Source organism: Neovison vison, chromosome 12, assembly GCF_020171115.1.
Source record: "Neovison vison isolate M4711 chromosome 12, ASM_NN_V1, whole genome shotgun sequence".
NCBI classification, from domain to species: Eukaryota; Metazoa; Chordata; class Mammalia; order Carnivora; family Mustelidae; genus Neogale; species Neogale vison.
This window is the reverse complement of record NC_058102.1, coordinates 87149576-87164081: the sequence shown is the minus strand read 5'-3', so window position 1 is coordinate 87164081 and position 14506 is coordinate 87149576. Positions and strand designations below refer to the sequence as shown.

The 14506-nt window shown below is 39.5% G+C and overlaps 1 protein-coding gene across 4 annotated transcripts in view; it reads left to right on the top strand.

Annotated features, from left to right (window-relative positions):
- Positions 1-14506, top strand: part of SLC11A2 (solute carrier family 11 member 2) — a 57066-nt gene that overhangs the window by 20393 nt on the left and 22167 nt on the right. Inside the window, exon 1 of one of the 4 annotated variants that reach the window (XM_044229042.1) lies at positions 11124-11138. The exons of the other annotated variants lie outside the window; for them this stretch is intronic. The gene's annotated coding sequence lies outside the window, so the exon portion shown is untranslated. Of the gene's footprint in view, positions 1-11123; positions 11139-14506 lie in introns of those variants that run through there. 4 annotated transcript variants of the gene reach the window in all.

The following is a 14506-nucleotide window of genomic DNA, read 5'->3' as shown; positions in this document are numbered from 1 at the left end:
TGAATATTGGTGAAACTGGGGGACACTGTTTATCTTGATCCTGTGAAACGGAAGGCCCACCAGTTTGCTCCACTTCTTGGCTGTGTAACCCTTTGAGCAAGTTGCTATTAGCTTCTTGATTCTTTTGTTTCCAAGTACTTAAAATGGGCATTGATAATATCAGTCTTACAGGGTTGTTGGTGAGTGTAAAGTAAAAATACACATAAGGTGCTTAGATCAGTTCTTGGCATGTAGGAGTTTTATTATCTGTGCTGTGCCTTCCTTCCCCTAAAGATTCCAAACTAAGAAATTCTGACATTACTACTTACTTAATCTTTGCTCAGAATCCTGAGCCTATCCTGAAAGAACCGTTAGGCCCTTGTTTTCCACCCACGGCAGTAATGCTGACCTGAAGGTATAGTATAATTCCATATGATTAGAGGCTTTTTACTGGGTGTTTTTTTTTTTTTAAGATTTTATTTATTTATTTAACAGACAGAGATCACAAGTAGGCAGAGAGGCAGGCAGAAAGAGCCAGGAGGAAGCAGGCTCCCCGAAGAGCAGAGAGTCTGATGCGGGGCTTGATCCCAGGACCCTGGGATCATGACCTGAGCTGAAGGCAGAGGCTTTAACCCACTGAGCCACCCAGGTGCCCCCTGGGTGTTTATTTTTAATCATTAAATAAGGTTGGAAACTATCGCTGTACTAGGAATGTCTGTGATAGCTGTGTCCGGTAAATGAAACCTCAGAACTTCTTTGGCTGTTTAGTTTTTTACTGGAAAATATTTCATTTACAGTCTTAGGCTAGGCACAGTTTATTTTGGATCCAATACCAGAAAGGCCTGGATTGCAGTATACTTGGTTTCTCATGTTTCCGGGATGGCTGTGGGACTTGGGAGGGGAATTTCTGGGCAGCCTGGCTGTATTTCTTGTTAATGAATGGGGAAGTTTGGTATGAATCTAATCTTTAGTGTTAGGATGTCAGCAGTGGTTTCTTGGATTACTCTATACAGCAGCTACTAAGCAGCTTTACTTCAGTTTCGACTCAGGGAAGTGAGGTTAGTGGTTAGAGAATGGTATCCATAAAAATAGCATCTTTTGGGTGGGTGCTGTGGAGTCAAAGACCTCTTTATTCCTTGTCGTCTCTCCATGTACACAAATACATATATCTGCTGACAGATTCATACCCTTTCTATGAGCTTAAAGTTCCAAGTTTTCTTGGTGTTATCTGGAAGGCGCTAGTGGAAGACTGTACTGTCGTTTGATTCTTTACTTCCATGAAAGCTGCTGTTTATACACATAGCATAATCACAAAATGAGAAACTCTGTATTTATGAAAAAGAGCATCGCTGACTGCAGCAGTATGCTGGCCCGATTTGGGTGAAGTAGGGATCCTGTAAGTTCACTTACTTAGCTCTAGAATGAGACAGTTTAGTAGTTCTGTAGGGTTGAAATTCGAATGTTGGCTTGTTGAGAGTAGAGAACAGTGTCTTTTTGCTTGTGCCTGGATAAAGAGGAAGGGGTGTGACATCTTCAAAGAGTTGAGTGTTTGAGGCAGAAAGGGAAACATTTTTTCCCTAGTATTGTTGTCATTTTTGTCATCTGAGTCTCTCTGGTTTGAATAAAATATTTTGGAAAAGAAGGTAGGGAACATTTGAATATGCAGAATATAAGAATTTGGAAGACCTTGACCCTTATCATCTCACTCATTAGATGCCATTTATTCTTTTGATAATTTAACAAACATATATTGAGCAATTAATATTTATTGGCCCATGAAGACACAAAGAAGAGCCCTTCAGGTATCATCAGGAATATGGTGGATAAAATGCAACATTGTTTGTGTTATAAAGTATTATAATATCAGAATGGAATATAAAACATTTGGCTTGGAACGATAAAAATGTATTTATTGTCTAATTCTTCCACTTTTAATTTAAGGCTGAAGTAATTTACATTTTATTTATTTATTTGACAGACAGAGGTCACAAATAGGCAGAGAGATAGACAGAGAGAGAGGGTGGGGGGAAGCAGGCTCCCTGCTGGGCAGAGAGCCGGATGCGGAGCTCGATCCCAGGACCCCGAGATCATAACCTGAGCTGAAGGCAGAGGCTTTAACCCACTGAGCCACCCAGGCACCCCAGTAATTTACATTTTTTAATGTAAGGACCAGTTTCCAGTAAAAACTTAAATTGGGAAGTTAGGGTTCTCAGTCGTTTCTTTGTGCTTATTGCTAGTAGGTCATCTTATATGGGTTGTTTTTGTTAGGTCTGGTCCATTTGTCACTCATGATCAAGTGTCTGTTAAAACTCCTCGGTAATGAATGGAGAAGGCTACAAGTGAATTATTAAAAATTTAACAGGCTCCAGAGAGCAGAAGGCGGCACATGTGCAGCCAGAGAATCTTGTAGTAATCTTGTAGTAAATGTCTGTCTGTGCATATAATTTTTATTTGCTTTAAGAAAAGACATGTCAAGGGGGCGCCTGGGTGGCTCAGTGGGTTAAGCCGCTGCCTTCAGCTCAGGTCATGATCTCAGGGTCCTGGGATCGAGTCCCACATCGGGCTCTCTGCTCAGCAGGGGGCCTGCTTCCCTTCCTCTCTCTCTGCCTGCCTCTCTGCCTACTTGTGATCTCTCTCTGTCAAATAAATAAATAAAATCTTAAAAAAAAAAAAAAAGACAAGACATGTCAAGGAAAATATGTACTCAAATTGTTAAGGCCAGGTTACATCCAAGGGACCAATATGTGTCATTGGAATAAATGAGTTGAGTAGTTCAATAATAATCATTCTTCACATTTGCGAGAGAAAAATTGAGCAAATGTGAAGGCAAAATATTTTTTCTAAAGCATGAGTGGGTATAAATTTGTTTAATAGACTGTGTTACTTTAATATAAAGGGTCTTTGAAATTGTTCACAGAGCTGAGAGTTGTGTTCTAAGATCCATGTTTGAGGCCGTGAGGTCAGGTTGGTTCCCCCAAAGGGAAACACACTGCTATGTACCTCTGGTTAGGGGGAAATCAGGGGAAACTCTCTATGATCATGAACTGAGAGGAACAAAGACCAAGCTATGTAGAAGGAAGACTTCAGTGAGCCTGATGTATGAGCCATCAAAGAGGTATGAAAGCTAGTTAAGCCTCAGCAATGGTCAGGGAAAGTTCTGTTTCGTAGGTATCAAGCCCTTCTAATTCTGAAGTCTCTGGTGGATGAGTGATATTTTTGTCTAAGCGATCAGTACTTCTTGAAGCCTGGCCACACTTCTCCCAGCTGTTATCATCTTTGACAGCCAGCCAGCCAGTTTCGTTATCAACTGTCCTCTTTTTCCCTATATCTGACTCTTTCCCTCTTTGCTGCTTAACATTTTCTTTTTCTTCTTTTTTATCGTTAGATGTTCTCAATGTCAGGTTTTTCTTTCAACTCTAAAACATAGATTCACAGACGTCCAGCTCAGGTGAGAACCATAGACTTGATGTTGATTTGAAATTGGAGATTGGTAGATTGAGATTCTCTCAATTTTGATATTATTCCTCGGTATACAAAGTCAGTAAGACAAAGAACAGCCTAAGCTGGTATCTTAGTGGCCATTGTGTCAGAGTGAGAAAGACATACACATACAGAAACCCTGGTGTGTATTAAGCACATGATGCAATAGGAGCACTGTTTGTACTTGATGAACTGGGTGTGTTCCTGTAGCTTTTGGCTGAAAACATTCTAATATGAAGACATTCTCTACTTAGGTAGTGAGGATTAGAATTTTGAGACCTTTTTCTTAAACTGACATCACAGGGACTTTTCACTTTGTTCCTTCACAGAAGTAGGTGTAATCAGTTCTCAGCCTATCTTTTCTTCATTTAACATTTTTTATCAAATTCATTTTCATAAGAGAAAAATAGGATACACTCACACCTAAATTTTAAAAATTCTAAACTTTACATCCTCAAGAATAATTTAGAAATTCACATGGCTTTTTAAAAAATTAATTATTATAATTGACATATAATGTAGTGTCAGGTGTTCAACAGTGATTTGACAATTTTATACATTATAGGATACTTACCACTGGTAAATGGAGTTACCATTTGTCACCATATAATGTTGTCCAGTTTTCCCAATGCTATTACAATATTATTGACTATATTCCCTATGCTGTACTTTTCATCTCCATGACTTGTTTTATAACTGGAAGTTTGCTCCTCTTAATCCCCTTTCACCTATTTTGCCCATGTTCCCTCCCACCTCCACTCTCATAACCATCAGTTTGTTGTCTATATTTAGGAATTTGTTCATTGTTTTGCTTTTTAGATTCCACATATAAGTGAAATCATATGATATTTGTCTTTCCCTGTCTGACTTGTTTCTCTTGACATAATACCCTCTAGGTCCATTTGGGTTGTCACAAATGGCAAGATGTCATTCTTTTTTATGGCTAAGTAATAGTCGTGTGTGTGTGTGTGTGTGTGTATATGTATTTATCACTTTTTCATTATCCTTTCACCTACCTATACACGCTTGGGTTGCTTCCATATCTTGGCTGTTGTAAATAATTTTGCAGTAAACCTAGGGTTGCATATATCTTTTTGAATTAGTGTTTTCATTTTCTTTGGGTAAATGCCCAGTAGTGGAAATACTAGATCATTTGGTATTTCTATTTTTAATTTTTTTTAAAGATTTTATTTATTTATTTGACAGAGGGAGGGAACACAAGTAGGCAGAGAGGCAGGCAGAGAGAGAGGGGGAAGCAGGCTCCCTGCTGAACAGAGAAGGGGCTCAATCCCAGGACCCCGGGATCATGACCTGAGCTGAAGGCAGAGGCTTAACCCACTGAGTCATTCAGATGCTCCTCTATTTTTAATTTTTTGAGGAATCACCGTATTATTTTCTACAGTGGTTATACCAGTTCATATTTCCACCAACAGTACACAAGGGTTCTCTTTTCTCCACATTGTCATAAACACTTGTTTCTTATATTTGATACTTGTCATTTTCACTGGTATGAGGGGATACTTCATTGTGGCTTTGATTTGCATTTCAGTGATGTTTAGTGATATTGAGCATCTTTTCATGTGTCTGTTGGTCATCTGTACTTATTTGGGAAAAATGTCTGTTCAGGTTCTCTGTCCAATTTTAATCAAATTATTTTTGTCTTCAGTTTTAGAAGTCCTTTACGTATTTTGAATATTAACCCCTTATCAGATATATCATTTATAAATATCATCCCTTTCTGTAGGTTGCCTTTTTGTTTTGTTGACATTTTCCTTTGTTGTAGAAAATCTTTTTATTTTGGTATGTGTGTATATATATATACATACAAAAGCTTTTTATTTTGGGATATATATATCTCTATATAGATATCCCTATAACCATATATATATACATATATGTATATGGGGATCTGTATCCATATATCTATATATCTATATATAGATCTCTAGTTTATTTTGCTTTTGCTTCCCTTGCCTGAGTTATATCCGTAACTATGTTGGTAAGGCTGGTTGTCCAAGAGATTACTTCCTATATTTTCTTTTAGGAGGTTTATGGTTTCAGATCTCACATTTAGGTCTTTAAATCATTTTGAGTTCATTTTTGTGTATAGTGTAAAATGGTCTAGTTTCATTCTTTTGTATGTTGACTGTCCAGTTTTCCCAATGCTATTTGTTGAAGAGACCGTCTTTTTTCCATTGGGTGTTCTTTCCTGCTTTGTTGAAGATGAATTGACCATATAGTTGTGGGTTCATTTCTGGATTTTCTGTTCTTCTTTTTTTTTTTTTAAAGATTTTATTTATTTATTTGACAGAGAGATCACAAGTAGGCAGAGCAGCAGGCAGAGAGAGAGGAGGAAGCAGGCTTCCAGCAGAGCAGAGAGCCCGATGCCAGGCTCGATGCCAGCACCCTGGGATCATGACCTGGGCCAAAGGCAGAGGCTTAACCCACTGAGCCACCCAGGCACCCCTGGATTTTCTGTTCCACTGAACTGTGCATCTGTTTTTGTGCCAATACCATCATCAGGGAAATACAAATCAAAACTACAAGGAGAGATCACCTCACAGCAGTCAGAATGGCTAAAATTAATGCAGGAAGTAGGTATTGGTGAGGATGTAGAGAAGGAGGAGCCCCCTTACAGTGTTGGTGGGAATGCAAACTGGCGTGGCCTCTCTGGAAAACACTATGGAGTTTTCTCAAAAAGTTAAAAATAGAACTGCCTTACGATCCAGCAATTGCACTACTAGGTATTTATCCAAAGGATACAAAAACATAGATTCAAAGGGTTCAGTTAGGGATTTCATTGAATCTGTAGACTGCTTTGAGTAGTATGGATATTTTAATGATATTTATTCTTCCAATCCATGAACATTGGTGAATCTTTCCACTTTGTGTCATCTTCAGCTTATCAGTGTATTGTAGTTTTCAGAGTACAGGTCTTAAACCTCTTTGCTTAAAATTTATCCCTAGGTATTTTATTCTTTTTGGTGCAATTTTAAGTGGGATTGTTTTCTTAATTTCCTTTTTTGTTACTTCATTATTAGTGTATAGAAACACAAGAGATTTCTGTGTATTAATGTTGTATACTTTGACTCTACTGAATTCATTTCTTACTTATAATAGGGTTTTTGTTTTTTTGTTTTTTTGTTTTTTAATTTGACACACAGAAAGATCCTAAGTAGGCAGGGAGGGAGACAAAGGGAGAGAGGGAAGCAGACTCCCTACTGAGCAGAGAGCCCGATGTGGGGCTTGATCCCAGGGCTCTGAGATCATGACCTGAGCTGAAGGCAGAGGCTTAACCCACTGAGCCACCCAGGTGCCCCTGTGATAGTTTTTTGCTGGGGTCTTTAGGATTTTATGTATGTAATATCCTGTCATCTGCAGATAGTGCCAGGTTTACTTATTTACCAATTTGAATGCCTTTATTTCTTGTCTGATTATTGGAGCTAGGACTTCCAGTACTGTGTTGAATAAAAGTGGTGATAGTGGACATCCTTGTCTTGTTCCTGATCTTAGAGGAAAGGCTTTCAGCTTTTCACTATTGAGTATGATATTAGCTGTGGATTTGTCATAAGTGGCCTTTATTATATTCTGAGGTATGTTTGTTCTATACACACTTTGTTGAGTTTTTATGATGAACAGATGTCATATTTTGTCCAATGCTTTTTCTGCATCTATTGGGATGATTGTATGGTTTTATCCTTCTTTTTGTTAATAAGGTACAACTATTTTCAGATATCCAATTGGCAGATATCAAACTACCTTTATTTATTTATTTTTTTTTTAAAGATTCTATTTATTTATTTGACAGAGAGAGATCACAAGTAGGCAGAGAGGCAGGCAGAGAGAGAGAAGGAAGCAGGCTCCCTGCTGAGCAGAGAGCCCGATGCGGGACTCGATCCCAGGACCCTGAGATCATGACCTGAGCCGAAGGCAGCGGCTTAACCCACTGAGCCACCCAGGCGCCCCTCAAACTACCTTTATATCCCTGAAATAAATCCCACTTGATCATGATGAATAATTCTATTAATGTATTGTTGAATTTGGTTTGCTGATATTTTGTTGAGGGTTTTTGCATCTATATTCATCAGGGATGTTGGCCTGTAGTTTTTTGTGTTGTTTTTATTTAAGATTTATTTACTTGGTTGTGGGGGTAGGGGCAGAGGAGAGGGAGACCATGAGAATTTCAAGCAGACTGCCTGCTGAGCACAGCGGGGGCGGGTGGTGGTGGTGCTTGATCTCATGACCCTGAGATCTTGACCTGAGCCAAAATCAAGAATTGGATGCTTAACTGACTGAGCCCAGGTGCCCCTGAAGTGTTTTGTTTTGTAGTGTCTTTGGTATCATAGGGTTATGCTGACCTTGCAGAATGAAATTAGAAGTTTTCCTTTCTCTTCTATTTTTTGGAATAGTTTGAAATAGTTTGAGAATAGGTATTAACTGTTCTTTAAATGTTTGGTAGAATACATCTGTGAAGCCATCTGGTCTTGGACTTTTGTTTGTTGGGAGTTTTGATTACTGTTTTAGTTCCATAACTGGTAATTGGTTCACATGGCTGTTCTCAGCTGTTTGTTTCCCCCTCATTCCCAGTGAGGGCAAATTGAGTTTTGGAACTAATGAGGTGGATATCCTCAATGGAATGACTCAGAAAATGGAACTTATTTGTTGACATAGAATGAAAAACAAAGAAAGCAATAATCTCCTTTTTTTTTTTTTAAAGATTTTATTTATTAATTTGACAGAGAGAAATCACAAGTAGATGGAGAGGCAGGCAGAGAGAGAGAGAGGGAAGCAGGTTCCCCGCTGAGCAGAGAGCCCGATGTGGGACTCGATCCCAGGACCCTGAGATCATGACCTGAGCCGAAGGCAGTGGCTTAACCCACTGAGCCACCCGTGGCTAGTAATCTTCCTTATTAAAATACATAGGGTTTAGGGTGCCTGGGTGGCTCAGTTGGTTAAGCAACTGCCTTTGGTGCAGGTCATGATCCCAGAGTCCCAGGATCGAGTCCTGCATCAGGGGAGTCTGCTTCTCCCTCTGACCTTCTCCCCTCTCAGGCTCACTCTCACTCTCTCTCTCTCTCAAATGGATAAATAAAATTAAAAAACAAAAAAACACATAGCATTCAGGAAACAATTAGCTCTCTTCAAACCACTTGAATTTTTCAGAGTTTTGTTGACTCCCAGTCATCCAGGACAGGGGCTTACTTTCATGAAGAACGTCTTATATGACATAGGTGTTAGATTAATAATAGTGGTTTAATAGAAATATCAAGTACTTTAGCCATAAAGGAGACTTTTAGGGAAAAGGATTTTAGAAGGATCCGGAAATTTTTACATTTTCTTCAAGACAAATGGAATTTTTCCATTTTATGACAACTCCTTGTTACTCTCAAATAAACAACTCAGGTATCACTTTCTAAAGCCTAGATCTCTTGCATCTGGCAGTTTTGACTGTGTCATCAGCATGTTGCTGGCACTGAAAAATTGTCTAAGAGAAGCATCAAGAGAGAGAAGAGGTGGCTTTGCCAGTCAACTTTTATTTTATTTTATTTATTATAATCTCTACTTTTTCCCCCAGAGAACAATTTTTGTTCAGTGTTTAAGGACTTAGCTCCCTACATGTGCTTTCGTGGAGGTTTTGGGGCAGTGCCCACTGGTCTAAATTGGGGTGGAAGTGTTTGGTCCTTCCCTGTTTTGCAAGAGTGATTCCTGACTACCTTGCTGTGAGTTTTGCCAGTCAACTTAAAAATTCCTGTTCACATTTATTTAACTAGTCGCTACCATGCAGACACTTCTGGTTCCCTCTATGAGAGTTCTTTTCCTGCTTTAATGCGGTCTTTGATTTTATTCATATAGGGAAGGGGAGGTAAAAAGAGGGGATGAATTAGAGGACTGTTCAAAGACATTCCTCTTTAAACCTTATAATTAATTTTAGGGAGACCTTTGCAATGTTGGATACAGCTCTGAAATCAGTGAAATAATTTTGAGGACTTTGTTGTCCATAGGAGAATTTTACAAGAAGTATTTCAAATTCAAAAAAAATTTTTTAACTATAGGGGGAAAACAATTTAAGTTACATGTTTTTTAGTATTCAGTATTTCAGACTTTCTTAGGGGCAATTTTTAAAACAGATTTGGGCTATCTCAGTGGTTCCTTTTTTTTTTTTTTTTTTTTTTAAATTTATTTGAAAGAGTGAAAGAGCACAAGTTGGGGAGGGGCAGAGGGAGAGGAAGAAACAGGTTCCCGGCTGAGCAGGGAGCCCAATATGGGTCTCTGTCCCAGGACCCTGGGATCATGACCTGAGCCTAAAGCAGATGCCCAACCAACTGAGCCACCAAGGTGCCCCTATCTAAATTGTTCTTAAAAAAAAAATTGTTTTTCTAGAGTTCTTGTGAGTGGTAAGAGAACACATGAATTCATGTTAATTAGATGTTCAGCATCGATTATAGCTAGTTTGTGTTTGGGGGATACCCAAATTAAGGAGTCAGGAAATGCTTTCTTGATTACATTATATTGAGTTACATTCACATGTAACTCCCAGTTCATAATTTCAGCGCATGGCTCTTTGGGCACTAAGGCAAAGTAGTAGTAAGGTAAGTTTTAGACAGTGTATGCCTGCCAGCTGGATAGGTATAAATCTCTGATTAATTCACTACAGAAGTTTTGTCAGAGTTCAGCTAAACATCCTCAAAGTGTTCAGAATTGTTCAGAAGCTGAGTGAATCCATATGACCTTTATATTAAAAAAAAAAAAAGATAATACAAGTACATGGCAAAGTTTTTTTTAAGTGCAAAATGGTATACAGTGTATATTCAATGAGAGGTCTCCCTTCACCTGACCTCATTTGTGCTCCCCCTCTCCTTCTCTTTGGGGACAGCATTACCTGTTTTTGGCATGTCCCTGGGGGGTAGTCCATACATGTACATGTGTGTATTCTCTCTCTTCTTTTCTTCTTCTTTTTTTAAAAAAATTTTTTTTTTTTAAATTTATTTGACAGACAGAGATCACAAGTAGGCAGAGAGGCAGGCAGAGAGAGAGGAAGGAAAGCAGGCTCCCTGCTGAGCAGAGAGCCCAATGTGGGGCTCAGTCCCAGGACTCTGGGATCATGACCTGAGCTAAGGGCAGAGGCTTTAACCTACTGGGCCACCCAGGAGCCCCTCTTGTTTTCTTCTTAACATAAATGATTGTCTACCATTCTATACATTGGGTTTTTTACTTAAACATGTCTTGGAGATTGTTTCCCATCAGTACATTTAGATTTGCGTTATTATAATAGCTGCATGGCGTTCCATCCTTTATATGTACATAGTTTATTTAACCAGTCCTCGGCTAATATCTAGGATGTTTCTAGTCTTTTGATACTACAAACAATGTTACAGGAAATTTCCTTGCACATATTTTCCTTGTGTGAGTATTTCTTTAAGATCCATTGTTAGAAATAGAATTGCTGGGTCAAAAGGTATGTGTACTTTTGGCATTTTAAGACAGTGTAATTTTATTAGCCTTTTTATCTTTTTTTTTCAAGATTTTATTTATTTACTTGGCACAGAGAGATCGCAAGCAGAGAGAGAGGAGGAAGCAGGCTCCCTGCTGAACAGAGAGCCTGATGCGGGGCTCTATCCCAGGACCCCGAGATCATGACCTGAGCCGAAGGCAGCGGCTTAACCCACTGAGCCACCCAGGTGCCCCTAGCCTTTTTATCTTGTAAAACTTTTTTTTTTTTTTTTTAAAGCATCTCTATACCTAGTGTGGGACTTGAACTTGAACTCATGAACCTGAGATCAAGAGTCACATGCTTTATTCACTGAGCCAGCCAGGCACCCCACTTGTAAATCATTCTTTTTAACATTTTTTGGAGGGGGAGAGGGAGGAAGGGCAGAGGGAAAGGGAGAATCTTAAGCAGGCTTCGCTCTGGGTGATGTGGGGCTCCGTCTTATAACCCTGAGATGTGATCTGAGCTGAAATCAAGAGTCAGACACTTGGGACGCCTGGGTGGCTCAGTTGGTTGGACGACTGCCTCCGGCTCAGGGCGTGATCCTGGAGTCCCAGGATCGAGTCCCACATCAGGCTCCCAGCTCCATGGGGAGTCTGCTTCGCTCTCTGACCTTCTCCTCGCTCATGCTCTCTCTCACTGTCTCTCTCTCTCAAATAAATAAATAAAATCTTTTAAAAAAATAAATTAAAAAAAAAAAGAGTCAGACACTTAACCGAGTGAGTCACTGAGGCACCCCCATTCTTAACAACTTTTGATAAGGAATGGTATAAAATACTTATATTACATTTAACCAGGAGTGCCATTTTTTCTGTTGTTGATTGCTGTTTGACAGGAGGAAACTTACTGGATTCGGAAGAAGGTGGCACTTTATGGTCGAGGGTGAGCTAGAATATAAAAGCTATCTTAATCATAATTATCAAAGTATTGCTGGATTGATTCTGGTTGCTTGTATTTCATCTTGATCTTTGCATTAATGTAGTTAAATGACTAAAACAGAGGCGCCTGCGTGGCTCAGTGGGTTAAGCCGCTGCCTTCGGCTCAGGTCATGATCTCAGGGTCCTGGGATCGAGTCCCGCATCGGGCTCTCTGCTCAGCAGGGAGCCTGCTTCCCTCTCTCTCTCTCTCTGCCTGCCTCTCCATCTACTTGTGATTTCTCTCTGTCAAATAAATAAATAAAATTAAAAAAAAAAATGACTAAAACAACCTGGTGGTATGGTCCTGGAGAGCAAAACTGTTTCAGTACTAACTGCTTCTGTAGGGTCTTAAATTTTCATGGAAATTAAATACTGTGTAGCTCACCAAGTCTAACTGACCCACTCTGTTTCCTGCCCTAGTTATATTCTGTAGACAGTGGAAGAAATAGAGTTTATAGTTTGTTGGCTAAAAGTTTTGATGAGAAAGAGGGAATCTAGAATTGTTTTTTCTTTCTTGGAATCATGCATTCCTGAGATTCCAGAGAGAAGACCAGACTTCTTGTATTTATTAGCTGTGTATGTAATTAATATATAAATAATCCCTTAGGATACTAATAACAATTGTTTAAAATTTTATCATGAAATATTTCTGCCTAAAATTATTTAACTATCACTTTTTTTAAGGTTTTATGTTTTTTTTTGTTTGTTTTTGTTTTTGTTTTAAGATTTTATTTATTTATTTGTCAGAGAGAGAGGGAGAGAGAGCGAGCACAGGCAGACAGAGAGGCAGGCAGAGGCAGAGGGAGAAGCAGGCTCCCTGCCGAGCAAGGAGCCCGATGTGGGACTCGATCCCAGGACGCTGGGATCATGACCTGAGCCGAAGGCAGCTGCTTAACCAACTGAGCCACCCAGGCATCCCAGGTTTTATGTTTTTGAGAGAGAGTGAGAGCATGAGCACAAGTTGGGGGAGGCAGAGGGAGAAGCAGACTTCCACTGAGCAGGGAGCCTGATGCGGAACTCCATCCCAGGACCCTGAGATCGTGACCCAAGCCGAAGGCAGAGCTTAACCAACTCACCCATCCAGATGGCCCTAACTACCACCTTTATTTGTTTGTTTTTTAAATATAACTTAAAGGCTTATATTGGGAAGGAAATTTCCTCAGATGCACTAAACACTTCTGTGACTTACACAGGATGTCAATCATCACTACAAAAGTAATCTAATGTAATCAGTTCTTGGTGAGTAGGGCCACATTAGAAGAAACTTGAGTTATGCTTAATAGAATTCATAATAATAAAATATTAATAACATTATTTTTAATAATTATGTTCTCAGAGTTGATCGAAGTATAAAGAAGGGCTCTTTGCTTCATATGAAGTGGCCCAAGACCTTTTCCTATAAGAGTTATAAAGTCCCAGAGCTGATTTGTGATATCTAATTTATTAAGGGTTAGGATAACCTGATAACCTGGCTTCTTAGAAGTATATGTAAAATAAAAGTATAAGGGCTTTGGATGGGGCCAAGGGGCTGAGCTGTGATTGGAATCTAAGTGTCTCCTGCTGTTCTCAGTGGTCAGATACATAACTTCCATTCAGATGAGGTGTTAAAGAGGGTTTGAATGTAGACAGTGTTACTGGCATCTACTCACTGGTGTTTAGTTATCTGGTGCCTTAAAACCTGATAGGAAGGACATGGCTAGTTGTCCACTGTAACAAAACACTTGATATTCGTGATTCTAGAGAAAAAAGATTATGTTTTCCAACTTAGCAAGTGGTGGTATAGCTTATATCTGGGAAGATGGATGAAACCTAGAATGCTTCCACTCTGATAATTCTTTAAAACAGATACAGAATATATTGGTAGATTATTGAAAAAAAAAGAAAGTAGAGAGGAAAAGACTTTCTACAGTAAAAGATAACTAAGGAGAGGCTTTTTTTTTTTTAATTTATTTATTTGACAGAGAGAAATCACAAGTAGATGGAGAGGCAGGCAGAGAGAGAAAGAGAGAGAGGGAAGCAGGCTGCCTGCTGAGCAGAGAGCCCGATGCGGGACTCGACCCCAGGACCCTGAGATCATGACCTGAGCCGAAGGCAGCGGCCTAACCCACTGAGCCACCCAGGCGCCCCAAGGAGAGGCTTTTTAACTTTTTCAGTAGGATCATTCTTATTGGGATTTAAGTGGGGGTTGGGGCTAACAATAAATATTACCTCATCTTTCTCCTTCTAAATTTTTTTTTTTTTAAGATTTTATTTATTTAACAGAGAGAGAGAGATCACAAGTAGGCAGGGAGGCAGGCTGAGAGAGGGGGGGAAGCAGGCTCTCTGCTGAGCAGATACCCCGATGCAGCGCTTGATCCCAGGACCCTGAGACCATGACCTGAGCCGAAGGCAGAGGATTAACCCACTAAGCCATCTAGGTGCCCCTTTCCTTGCAAATTTGAAATCAACTGAGAAGTAGATTCCTTAATCAGTAAATTGAAATGTAAAAAAATCAGCCTTATTGGTGGGGTTGACTGGAGACTATTCCATAGATCTGTGGCCAAATGGACTTATGACCATCAAATGGACTTATGACATCCTCAGGGAAATATGAGGCTGGGAAATAATCGCCCTCTACGACAGTACGGTGGTGAGGTGCTTT